Source organism: Pleurodeles waltl, chromosome 4_2, assembly GCF_031143425.1.
Source record: "Pleurodeles waltl isolate 20211129_DDA chromosome 4_2, aPleWal1.hap1.20221129, whole genome shotgun sequence".
In the NCBI taxonomy this organism is placed as follows: Eukaryota; Metazoa; Chordata; class Amphibia; order Caudata; family Salamandridae; genus Pleurodeles; species Pleurodeles waltl.
In genome coordinates, this window is record NC_090443.1 from 392,228,067 (window position 1) to 392,240,368 (window position 12,302).

The window sequence follows — 12,302 nt, forward strand, 5'->3', positions numbered from 1 at the left end:
AATCAGCGCCTCCCGAAGGGAAGCAGGAAGAACCCCGGTCTCCATCGCCTCAGCATAAACCTCCAACAGGTGGGGGGCTAGAATATCAGAATACTCTTTATAGAAAGCAGGAGTCAAGCCATCTAATCCCGGGGACTTGTCACTGGGCAAGCCACTAATTTCCACCTTCACCTCCTCCACAGAGAAGGGCGCATCAAAATAAGCTCTATGCGCATCTTCAAACCAGAGCAGGCTAATCTCGGAAAAATAGTCCTGCGCCGCTTCGTAGTTCAGCTCGGTGGGTGCTGCGTACAAATCCATAAAGTATCTAGTATAAACCTTCATGACTCCCTCCGTTCCAGTCACTCGCTCACCCTCCAATCCATCTATTTCAGTAACATAGCTGCTAGCCCAGGGTTTACGCAGCATGTTTGCCAGCGTACGCCCGGCCCTGTCCCCCTCACCATAGCGCATCGTCTTGGCGTATTTCCCCAAAAAGAAAACTTCCCGCAGGGATGCTTCTTCGTACAGAGATACCGCGCTCCTCAGAGCCCCCAACGTGTCGCCAGCCCAATCTGCCACTAATTTCGCCTCCAGCTCAGCAATTTGCAACTCCAACTCAGCCAGCTCCCGCAGTAGGGCACGGAGCACTCCATGTTGCTTAGAAAGGCACACTCCACGGATAACCACCTTGAAAGCCTCCCAGAGCGTCCGGGCAGAGCCCACCGACCCACTATTCTCATCAAAAAATTTAATAATAGCCTCGCGAACCTCCCCACGGAACACTGCACCCCGGAGTGCCCCCTGAGGCAGTCACCAGACAAAAGCGGCACTCGGTCCCCCGGGTATCACCAGCTCCAGTTTGACCGGGGAATGGTCCGAGAGAGTCCGGGCCAGGTGCTCCACCGACCGTGTCCAGAGTTCCACATCCCTCGTGCCCATCCAGCAATCTATACGGGTCCAACTATTGTGTACATAGTTAACCCACGTGCCCTCCCTCTGATCTCCATGTTTCACCCTCCATAGATCAATCAAGGCGCCATCACTCATAACAATCGTTAAAGCAGTGGCGGCAGCGGAGTGTCGTGCCCTGGACGAGCTCTCCTGATCCCTCTCCGGGTCCAGGACCACATTGAAGTCTCCCCCCCCAAATCACAGCGCCACTCCCCATCGAGTCAATTAGACACCACACCCCGCAGAAGAATTCAGGGTCGTCAACATTAGGACCGTAAACCGAAACAAGCCTACAGGGCCTATCCAATAGCATTCCACTCAGCAAAACATTGTGCCCATCCCGATCCACTATTACTCTGTGAGTGCACCATTGCAACCCCTTACGCAGCAGAATCGCCACACCTCTCGCATATCGCGAGTACACCGCTCAGTGGCACTCACCAATCCACCCAGCTTTTAAACAATTCAATATAGACGCAACCAAGTGAGTCTCCTGCAGCATGCATACATCTATGTGCTGGCGCTGAACATAAGCAGACATGAGCCGCATCTTGTGCCGGTCATTCAAGCCGCGCACATTCCAGGTAAGACAGCTAACCGACGTCATCCTCCCCAGCACCACCAACACAACCAAGCCAGAACTCCCCGCCGCCAAGCCACTCTCCCCCGCCCGCCAGTCGCATCCAGTAGGAAAACGCAGAGATAAAGAAACCAGAAAATAAAGAAGGAACAAAGTTCAACGGAAACCACAAAGACCCCCCAAACGGGTCATAGCAGAGAGCCACCCTCTCCAAACCCACAAGAAGGCGATCAAAAACCCACAGCATAGTGACAGGACTCATCCAAGGGTTGTAAGACTAGCCACCCAACCCGCCAACTGAGCAGGGGGGCTGGGATGGGCAAAGGGCCCGAGAAGCAGTGATAATGTCAGAGCGGCACATGAAAGGGAAACCAAGGTGCCCAGAAGCATTCCCTTATAGTTGTCTAAACCTGCTGGTCCTCCAGCCCCAAAGGCATTTAGGGGGTCATTCCGACCCCGGTGGGCGGCGGGAGCCGCCCGCCGGGCGGAGACCACCAAAAGACCGTACCGCGGTCAAATGACCGCGGCGGTCATTCAGACTTTCCCGCTGGGCGGATGGGTGACCGCCAAAAGGCCGCCCGCCCGTCCAGCGGGAAAGCCCCAGCAAAGATGAAGCCGGCTCCAAATGGAGCCGGCGGAGTTGCTGGTGTGCGACGGGTGCTGTGGCACCCGTCGCGATTTTCAGTGTCTGCTTTGCAGACACTGAAAATCTTAATGGGGCCCTGTTAGGGGGCCCCTGCAGTGCCCATGCCAGTGGCATGGGCACTGCAGGGGCCCCCAGGGGCCCCACAACACCCGTTCCCGCCAGCCTCTTCCTGGCGGTGTAAGCCGCCAGGAACAGGCTGGCGGGAAGGGGGTCAGAATCCCCATGGCGGCGCTGCTTGCAGCGCCGCCGTGGAGGATTCCCTGGGGCAGGGGAAAACCGGCGGGAAACCGCCGGTTTCCCTTTTCTGACCGCGGCTTTACTGCCGCGGTCAGAATTGCCCCAGAAGCACCGCCAGCCTGTTGGCGGTGCTTCCTCCGTCCCGGCCCTGGCGGTCATGGACCGCCAGGGTCGGAATGAGGCCCTTAATCAGTATCACTTAGGCTCGCTCGCTCTGCGCCAGGGTCATTCGCTCCCTCAGTTGCAGACCTCCGGGGAATCGTCTTAACAAACTTATCCGCCAGCTTTGGGTCCGTAAAGAAATGCAGTGTGCCCCCATGCTGTACTCAAAGCTTCGCAGGATAGATAAGCGAGCATCAGTCAGGCTAAGGGAACATTTAACTGGCAGGAATGCCCTGCGTGCCGCTTGTACACTCGGAGTGTAATCTGGAAAGAAGTTCAAGTCAGAGTTCTTGTATATCACCGGACGTCTTTCTCTAGCCAGCCTCAGCACAACGTCTCTATCACAATAGTTCAACAAACGGATAATGATAGGTCGCGGCAGGGTCCCAGGCGGCGGCCGTGGTCCGAGCGATCTGTGAGCCCTCTCTACTACAAGCATTTGTGAAAGCTCTCCAGGAAATAGGTCTGCAAACATTTCCTCTGCAAAATCCTCCATCCTGCCCATATCCGTGGACTCCGGGAGGCCAATCATTCTAATGTTGTTGCGACAAGACCGTGCTTCCAAATCTTCATTTTTATTGCGTATTACCTCCAGCACCCGTTGCATCCGCAACAATTGTTCTCGCTCTCCAAGCCGTTGGTCTTCCAATTCCGAGGTGGGCGACTCTAACTGCTCAAAGCAAACATCATGATCATCCATCCTGGCCCTGATGCAGTCCATCTGCTCAGTCAAGTGGTCTAGTTTAGCATCTATGCCAGCCAAACTGCTCTTAAGATCTAAAAACATGGCCTTAACTGATGTGTCCGAGGGCCCTTCCTCCATCGGCGCCTCCCCAGGTTGTGTGGCGGGGGTACCACCTTTCCTCCTGCCTCTGTCAAAATAAATTTTTGCCTGCCTCTGCTCCGCCTTTCCCATAATAACTGCCTCCAATAGCCCACAAAGGGTAACTCACCGCAGAGGCCCGAAAAAAGGGAAATCAGCACAAGAAGTCTGCCCCTGAGTCAGTGACACATATAGAAGACTCCAACAGCAGTGTAGTACCCTCCAGCAGCAGGCCTCTCATCCACAGCTACAGTCGCCGCACACCTTCAATGTTGGCAGCCCACCTCCTAACTAACAGCAGGCACAATGTGAGTTCCAAAGCAGGCCTCCTCAGGTGCAAAAATGTCATCTCCAGCACCAAGAAAGTTCCAAAATGCAAAATGCGGATTACAAAATTAAAAAAAGGGGCCCCTGCCCAACCAGCCGGCGATGGGGCCGCCCAGAGGGCCCCCCTGCAGGCATCCCCCCATTGGGGAAACCAAAGCGCGCCCAGCCCGTCCACAGGGCCGCACCCAGATCCCCCCACAGGGGGTACTGACAAAAATCCAGAAAACATCCACATATGCTCCTGGTATGCTCATGATCTAAAAAATCTGGTTACTGACGAGGCGGCTCTGAGTTTCCTACAGCAGTTCAAAATCATCCTGTTTCAGGAAGCATGGTGTATGGAGCCGATACAAATATCTGGATATACTGGGATGGACGTCTCCGCAAAACAACCTCAAAGGCCGATCCTTGAGAAAGTGATGGAAGAAGTGTATTGCTGTGCAGGTACAATTGAAGAGCTCAAAGAAACATTAAGAATACAGGAACAAGAAGAACATGTTCTAGGAGAACAGGTGACGGATTGGAAGCACTTGTGTGACTCCCTAATGAACAAATTCACCATCAAAAAATGTCTCCCAATTTCGGTAATAGAGGCAAATATCAAAGTTAAGAGTGGCAGAGCGGAAAAGCAATGGTATAACAAAATACTGCGTAGTCAGAAAAATCAAGTCTCTAGAGAAAAAAAAAAGTCCCAAATGACATACACCAGGGAAGGAAATCTGATAATACAAGGCTTTCTGAATTAAAAGCCAAATACAAGAAAAATAGCTGGATGACAAAACAGAGATATCATAAGGATTTGTGGACCAAGCTTCTCATGTCCAACAAACAGAAAAATAACAAAACATTCTGGCAATTGATAAACGGTCTAAATCAGGGGAAAAAATGACAAATAAATGCAGGGATCGACGCAGCCACATGGGAAGCCCATGTACTAACAATGTACTCACTCCCAGAGCACCAAGTGAAAGAGGAGGCCACCCAGGTAGTAAATGACTTAAGTAAGACTAACTTTGGCCTTAGAGTGAAAACGGAAATTGACTTATCTCTATCTGACAATGAACAAAAACATGCTCTAATGAACATGGATACCGAAAAGCTGACAGGCCTTATTAAGAAACTAAAACTGGAAGGGGCAGCTGGCCAGAATGGAATTCCGAACGCCCTTTTCAGAGGAGACCCCTTATTCTTGGCTCACTATCTGGCACTACAACAACTAGCGTAATGGATATATGATAGACATCTAATTCTACAATGCCACAAAAGCTTCAGAGCTGATATGGGAGCCTCTACCAACCTGGCAGTCCTGGCCCTGTTGGGAAATAAAGCCAGGCTTAAGAACAAAAGGTTATTTGTGTGCTTTATTGATCTGAAGGCCGCTTTTGATTGTGTACCAAGAACCCACTTATGGGAGAAACTGAAAGGCTGGGTCTTACCCTGCAGCCTTCTGAACGCAATGATGGATTTGTATACAGGAACTTGGGCGCTAGTAAAAATCAGGGAGGGTCGCTACCTCACCAATAGAATATCAACAGCAAAAGGAATAATACAAGGGTGTGTATTAGCTCCCATGCTGTTCAATTTACACCTTGCAGACCAAGCCGAGGCCCTCGCACCCGTAAATAGTCATCCGCCAGTATTGGCTAGGAAAGGGATAGCATGGTTACAGTATGCAGACAACATAGTTTTACTCAGCCAAACACCAGTCAGAATACAGCATAGCATTGATGCATTTTATACATACATAACAATGCACGGTCTGGAACTAAACTTGAGCAAAACTAAGGTTGTCCGCCTGGTTGATAAGAAGTTTAAATCTTTTTCATGGTTCTTAAATGGAACCCGGGTGGAGGTTGCCCCCACATATAAATATTTAGGATTCACTATGGATCGCCTCTTGATTTTCAAACCACAGCTTGCTGTTGCTCAAGCTAAAGACTACTCATTGGCCTATAGCTTTAAAGTATTAAAACAAAAACTGAGTTACCAGTCATACACTCACTTGCTTTCTGTCATGGCAACTCGGCTAATGCCCACCTTTACTTATGGAGCTGAAATCATGCTGGGGAAAGAAGCAGCTTTTTACAACCAAGTTCAGACAAAGGCCTATAAATCGGTTTTTCAGATTCCACGATCAGCATCTCCAGCCCAGGTCCGCTTAGAATTGGGTCTGAAAAATTATGAATATCAGAGTAAATGTTAGAAGAGCTCCCAAATGGTTAACTCCAGCTAGAAATTAGTCATAGATATAATTTTGTGTTATTTACTTTAGGAACTTGCCTGTGTTTTACTTTAGTAACCAGGACGCAGCGTGGCTTTAACACAGCAGTAAGAAAGTTTCAAACTAACAGTTAAAGTCGTCCCTTATGATTTTCATTGTATTGGATGGCAGCACAGTTAAGTGCACATTTAGTTGGTGTAGTACAGTGAGATCCTTTTCAGGCTCAAGGGGTCTGCAGTATACATTATAGATGTAATGTTACACCCTGAGGGACTGGCAAATTAATGCACAATACGTAAGGGAAGTCCACCTTAACCTCTCTTAGCATACCCGCCATGGTGGTTCTCACCCAGCTGGTGAGTCCCCCGACTTCCTGCCCTTCTTAGCTAATACAGCTTCCTTAGAAAAATGTACATAACCTGTATGATGGAGAGATTACAAGGAACAGGTCTCTTGAAAGAGACAGAAATCATGTTGTTTTACAAATTCACCCCACTCAGGGTAGGCTCATTTTGAGGCCAGACCTGCTACATTCCGGGAGATAAGCTTGGTTGGAGTGTCTGTTGGAGCACCCCACCCTTCAGCAGTGGTCATTGAGATTGGAGCAGCATCTGAGTGGGTAGATCTATCTAAATCTGATGTATTGAGAGGTGTTAAAATGTCATTGGAGACCCTTTTCAGTGCTAGACTTGCTTGACTAACACCAGGACACTGTGACAATTTTCTTGCAGTCAAAGCTGTCTCGCTGCTGATATATCAGGAGTCTAAACTCCAGGCCCCCACCTAGGCCTCACCTGGCCAAATGGATTCCCACAGCAGTCCATGGAGCAAAAACACCAGACACCCCCTATAATTTAGTTGTTGATGGTGGGATTCATGACAGACCCTCTCATTAAACTAAATTGAGTATTGCCCCATGTTGCGACCCCAACAAGGTTAGAGCTAGAGAGAGACTACTGGCTTTCAGACAGAGTCAGTCTACTCCTTCTAGTGGGTCAAATCGATTATGAATGGGTATGGAGTAGGTATCATCAAGTCTCATCTGCCTGGAGCATGGGAGCTAGTAGGTGTAAGGTGTGCTGCCTCTGTTGGTGCTGGCCAAAAGAAGAAAATTGGCATGGATTGAGTTGATAAAAAAACCCTAGGGGTCAGGGCTGAATATGATTCCCTACTTTGGGGCTTTTTGCGCGGCCAAATAACACATTTTGCACCACAGATGGAAACCTAAATTGAATGATGACACAATCCCCCCCTCGATCCACCCTCCCAGGCCCAATCCAGGCTACTCCTCTGGTAAGGAGAATGTTATTGGCCTGTGATAGAGGAAAACCTCTAGACCTTACAAGCTAGCCCAGGGTTTTATTATAAAGATCTTCGTGTGACTCACTCTGCCATGCCTGCAACTGGGGGACTCTGGTTAAAACTACTACATATGGACAAGATGTCGTAGGAAGCTTTATCACTGGTAGATTGACATTCCCCCTGGGGCCATTCAATCTAGAGTTTCCGGTGGAAGGAGAGCCTGCCCAATGCATCCCTCCTTATTATGAAAGGCCTTTCCTGAGTGGAGGGGGGCAGAATATCTCATGGTCGATGCCAAGCCCCCTCTGAGTCTCAGGAGAGGGGTCTTCTTTTACTCCGGTCTCAAGGGCAATAGACTTGATAAGGGCATTTGAGCACTCCTGATAGGGCACTTCTCATTTGTGGCTCCCAGTACTGCACTGGGGTCCTTTAAGGCATGGGGATCAAGCTGGACGTGTACTTGCTGGATAGCAGTCATATCTTTCTCAATAGCTTCCAGATGGTTGGAAAGTGGGTAAAGTTATTCCAGGAGTAATTCTCTGAATGTAGGCAGGCCCTCCTCCATAAATTGCTCAATCCATACAGGTTTGAGTGAAAGAACCCCACCATCGAGACTTATGAGGTGTGAGATAGGTGGCTCTTTGCTAGAGTGCGAGAGGCTGGGGCGGAAAGAGCAGGCAACCTCTTGACTGGAATGGCCTATGGGCTGACTAGATCTCGTAGCTCTCCCTTGGGGTTTAGCAACTCCACTTATAGTTTGCACAGTAACAGTCGCTGATTCGATTTTAGGCACTCTGAATAGGACTGGACAAGGGGTCTAGAAACTATTGTAGTGTGGGTGGGTATAGCTAAATCGGGGCCAAACTCTACGGCTGTCCCAGATTGTAGAGACAGCCGCCACTTAGTGAGCTGGATCTCTATACTTAAGAAGCCCAGGGCCCTGAGAAACATCCTATCAATAGAGGTAGACTTGGGCGGGGGTGTGTGAGTGGATCGGCTATCTATAGCTTTCCACGTTCCCATCTTTGCTATACTATCTTAACTCCGTCAAGCATGACTTGATCCCCCCAAAATGTATGGAAGAAATTGAAACCGAGAGAAAAAACTTACAGGGGAGGGGGTGATGCATTACAAATCACCGTAAGGTATTTGCAATCCAAAGTAAAGTTTCACATCAGAAGTGGGTGTCTAGGTCTAGTGAAATGAGGGTTATAGAAAGAAGAATGAAAATGGATTTCCTAAAATTCAGGGAGTTGCAGAAATTACATATTGTGCTCCCTCTTTGTTTCCATGATAGCATCACAGGAAGCGATGTCACCTGACATACAGTACTGTTGATATAAAAGGAAGTACAATTTCTTGAGTAAAGTCCTCACACGATCTCCCTTCTCCAAATGCAGCATCTTATGCAAAACTAGAAGGTGCATTAATTTCTCATATATGCAGGTTTAGGCTTATAAGCACCATCCTTGCGCCTCTACATCACACTTAAGCCATAAGATCGGGCTAAATTCCTTTGTGCACAAAGAATTTGGACAGTGTTGGAAATGGTCCTCTTTGCAAGGTCACCCTCAAACATTTTGGGGGTCATTCCGACCCAGGCGGGCGGCGGGCGCCGCCCGCCGGGCGGAAGCTGCCCAAAGACCGCACCGCGGTCAAATGACCGCAGGGGTCCTTTTAACTTTCCTGCTGGGCCGGCGGGCAATCTCCAGAAGATCGCCCGCCAGCCCAGCGGGAAAGCCCCTTCAAAGAGGAAGCCGGCTCCGAATGGAGCCGGCGGATTTGCAGGGGTGCAACGGGTGCAGTAGCACCCGTCGTGATTTTCACTGTCTGCTAAGCAGACAGTGAAAATCTTTGTGGGGCCCTGTTTGGGGGCCCCTGCACTGCCCATGCCAGTGGCATGGGCAGTGCAGGGGCCCCCAGGGGCCCCACGACACCCGTTCCCGCCAGCCTCTTCCTGGCGGTGTAAACCGCCAGGAACAGGCTGGCGGGAAGGGGGTCGGAATCCCCATGGCGGCGCTGCAAGCAGCGCCGCCATGGAGGATTCCCTGGGCCAGGGGAAAACCGGCGGGAAACCGCCGGTTCCCCTTTTCTGACCGCGGCTTTACCGCCGCGGTCAGAATGGCCCGGGAAGCACCGCCAGCCTGTTGGCGGTGCTTCCTCTGCCCTCCACCCTGGCGGTTTGAAACCGCCAGGGTCGGAATGAGGGCCTTTGCCTTTTACCCTCCACTTTTTTAAGAATTTTTGTTGGCCTTGGGACTCAGTGCACTTTACCAGTGCTAAAGTGCTTGTGCCCTCTCCCTAAAACATGGTCAAATTGAATTATACCAAATTGGCATGTTTAATATACTTGTAAGGCTCTTGTAGAGTGGTATACCATATACCCAGGGCCTGTAAATCACATTTTACCAGTGGGCCTACAGCACTTATTATGCCACCCACTTAAGTAGCACCTTAGTAGTATACAGAGATACCTTCCATCAAGCTTTTGACAGGTACCTTGCTCTGTGGTGACGTAGGCATTGACGTGGGTGCCCCGCCCCGTGCTGATGTAGGCTCTGATATAGGTGTAGGTGTGTCACGTGGGTTGTGACATCATGGGGTAACGTGTTAGTCATGTGCTAGGGTCCTAGACCCGTGTCTAGGTCTATGGGCTCTGTAAAATGAGGGCCCTGCTGGTGTGAAACCTGACTCTGAACCCAAGAGGACAGGTCAGGACATGTCAGACATTCAGGTCCAAGTGGCTGCTTGGAGGCCTCCTCACAGGGCAGAGCATTGGGAGCGCAAGCCAGATCTCCACACTGCTGGCTAATTCAAAAAGAGGGCCTAGGCAAATATGGATTGTGTTAGAGCCAGCCAATCAATTGAGAAATGCAAGCCTAAAACAAATGTAGCTCTAAGAGTTCCCAGACATGGGTTCAAAGGTGCTCAGCATATGTCAGAATATAAAGTGACCAGGCAATTAAAAAAAAAAACGTTTTGAAATAAACAGAAGACATACATTGCAAGCCTAAAACAGATGTAGCCCTAAGAGTTCCCAGACATGGGTTTAAAGGTGCACAGCATATGTCAGAGTATAAAGTGACTAGGCAATTTAAAAAAGTTTTGAGATAAACAGAAGACAGACATTGCAAGCCTCAAACAGATATAGCCCTAAGAGTTCCCAGACATGGGTTCAAAGGTGCTCAGGTATGTCAGAATATAAAGTGACTAGGCAATTTAAAAAAGTTTTTAAATAGACCTAAGAAAAGCAATGCCCCCTTAAAACAGATGTCTATTTCTAAGCCCAACTCCCCACAAAAACCTATGCATAATTAGCACACTGTGGGCCATATAAAAACACTCCCACATTTACAGGGTTCTTTTTCTGAACGAAATATTGGAAGTTTACGGAGAGCTTGGGCTTCCAGAACCCCTCAAGGAGAAAAATATGAAGGGCACAGCACAGACTGGCGATGCTAAACCTCTTCTACATAAGGGCCTTCATTATGACCCCCGCCGCGGTCATTATGAGATCCCCGCTGGGCGGCGGGCGGAAACCTGGTTTCCGCCTGCCGGCCCAGCGGGGATCTTGGCTGCAACATAGGAGCTGGCTCCAAATGGAGCCGGCAGTGTTGCGGACGTGCGACGGGTGCAGTTGCACCCGTTGCGCTTTTCACTGTCTGTATAGCAGACAGTGAAAAGCTGCATGGGCAATGCAGGGGCCCCCAGGGGCCCCGCAACTACCCGTACCGCCATCCTTTTCCTGGCGGTTCAAACCGCCAGGAAAAGGTTGGCGGTCGGGGACTCGTAATCCCCTGGGCAGCGCTGCCCTGGCGGATTATCACTGCCGGGGCAAATTTGGCGGGAAACCGCCGGCCCCGGCGGTGCGACCGCGGCGCTACCGCTGCGGTCGTGATCCCCTCTGAAGCACCGCCAGCCTGTTGGCGGTGCTTTAGCCAAAACAGCCCTGGCGGTCTTGGACTGCCAGGGCTGTAATGAGGGCCAAGGTCTGTAACTATGTGGTGCCTGTATGTGTTCTATTGTACTTTAACATAGACGTTATCCCCAACCTTTTTTTAGCTATACCTAGAAGAGCAAAATGCATGTTTTTTTGTCCAGGTTATTTTGAGACATACATTTATATTGTGTTGAAAACAACTGTTTAATATGTAGAGGTGTACAGTATGTTTAAATGCGTAAAAACTATGTGGTAAAAATAAAAGTGTCTAAATTTATGTAGTTTAGGCTAACCCAATTTTATTACTCTGTTTTTTTTTTTTATAAAATAGGTTTATCAAACATGATATGTTTTAAAAAGGTTATTAGCAGTGTCTACTTTAGGGTTGGTGGTGATGTGGACAGGGTGGCGCAGGTATCAGGGATCGCTATGTTTAGCAATAACTTATGAAACAAACAATGTAAAAATTTATAATGTTAAGATACTGCTTTTAATAACGTTCATGCCTGAGTTTTGTTTAGAGGTTGTTTTGACTACCTATAAAGTAGCGCAGAGGGCTAATATGCCATCTGCAAAGAGCAGACCTATATATATATTTATATATATATACATATACATATATATATATATATATATATATATATATATATATATATATATATATATATATATATATATATGTACAATCGTGGGGGTAAAGACATCCTTAAGCAGTGTAAAACAATTTTGTTGTTTAACATATTTATCCCATGCCTTATTAGCTATTCCTAGCACAGCAAAATGCATGTGTTTTTCTACAGGTTATGTTGAGACATACATTTATATGGTGTTGAAACCTGTGTTTAATTTATAGAGGGGTATAGTATTTTTAAAGGTGCAAAAACATGGGGCTGTAGTAAAAGTAGAAGTGTCTAAATTTGTAGACCAATATACATGATGATTAAATGTTTTGGTGGGGATGTGGACAGGGTGGCGTAGGTCTCAGGGATCACTATGTTTAGCAATAACTTAAGAAACTAACAATGTAAAAACACATACTGAAAAATGTCTTTAGGAAACATTTACAATGTCAAGATACTGCTTGTAATAATCTTCATGTGTGAGTTTTGTTTAGAGGTTGTTTTGATTACC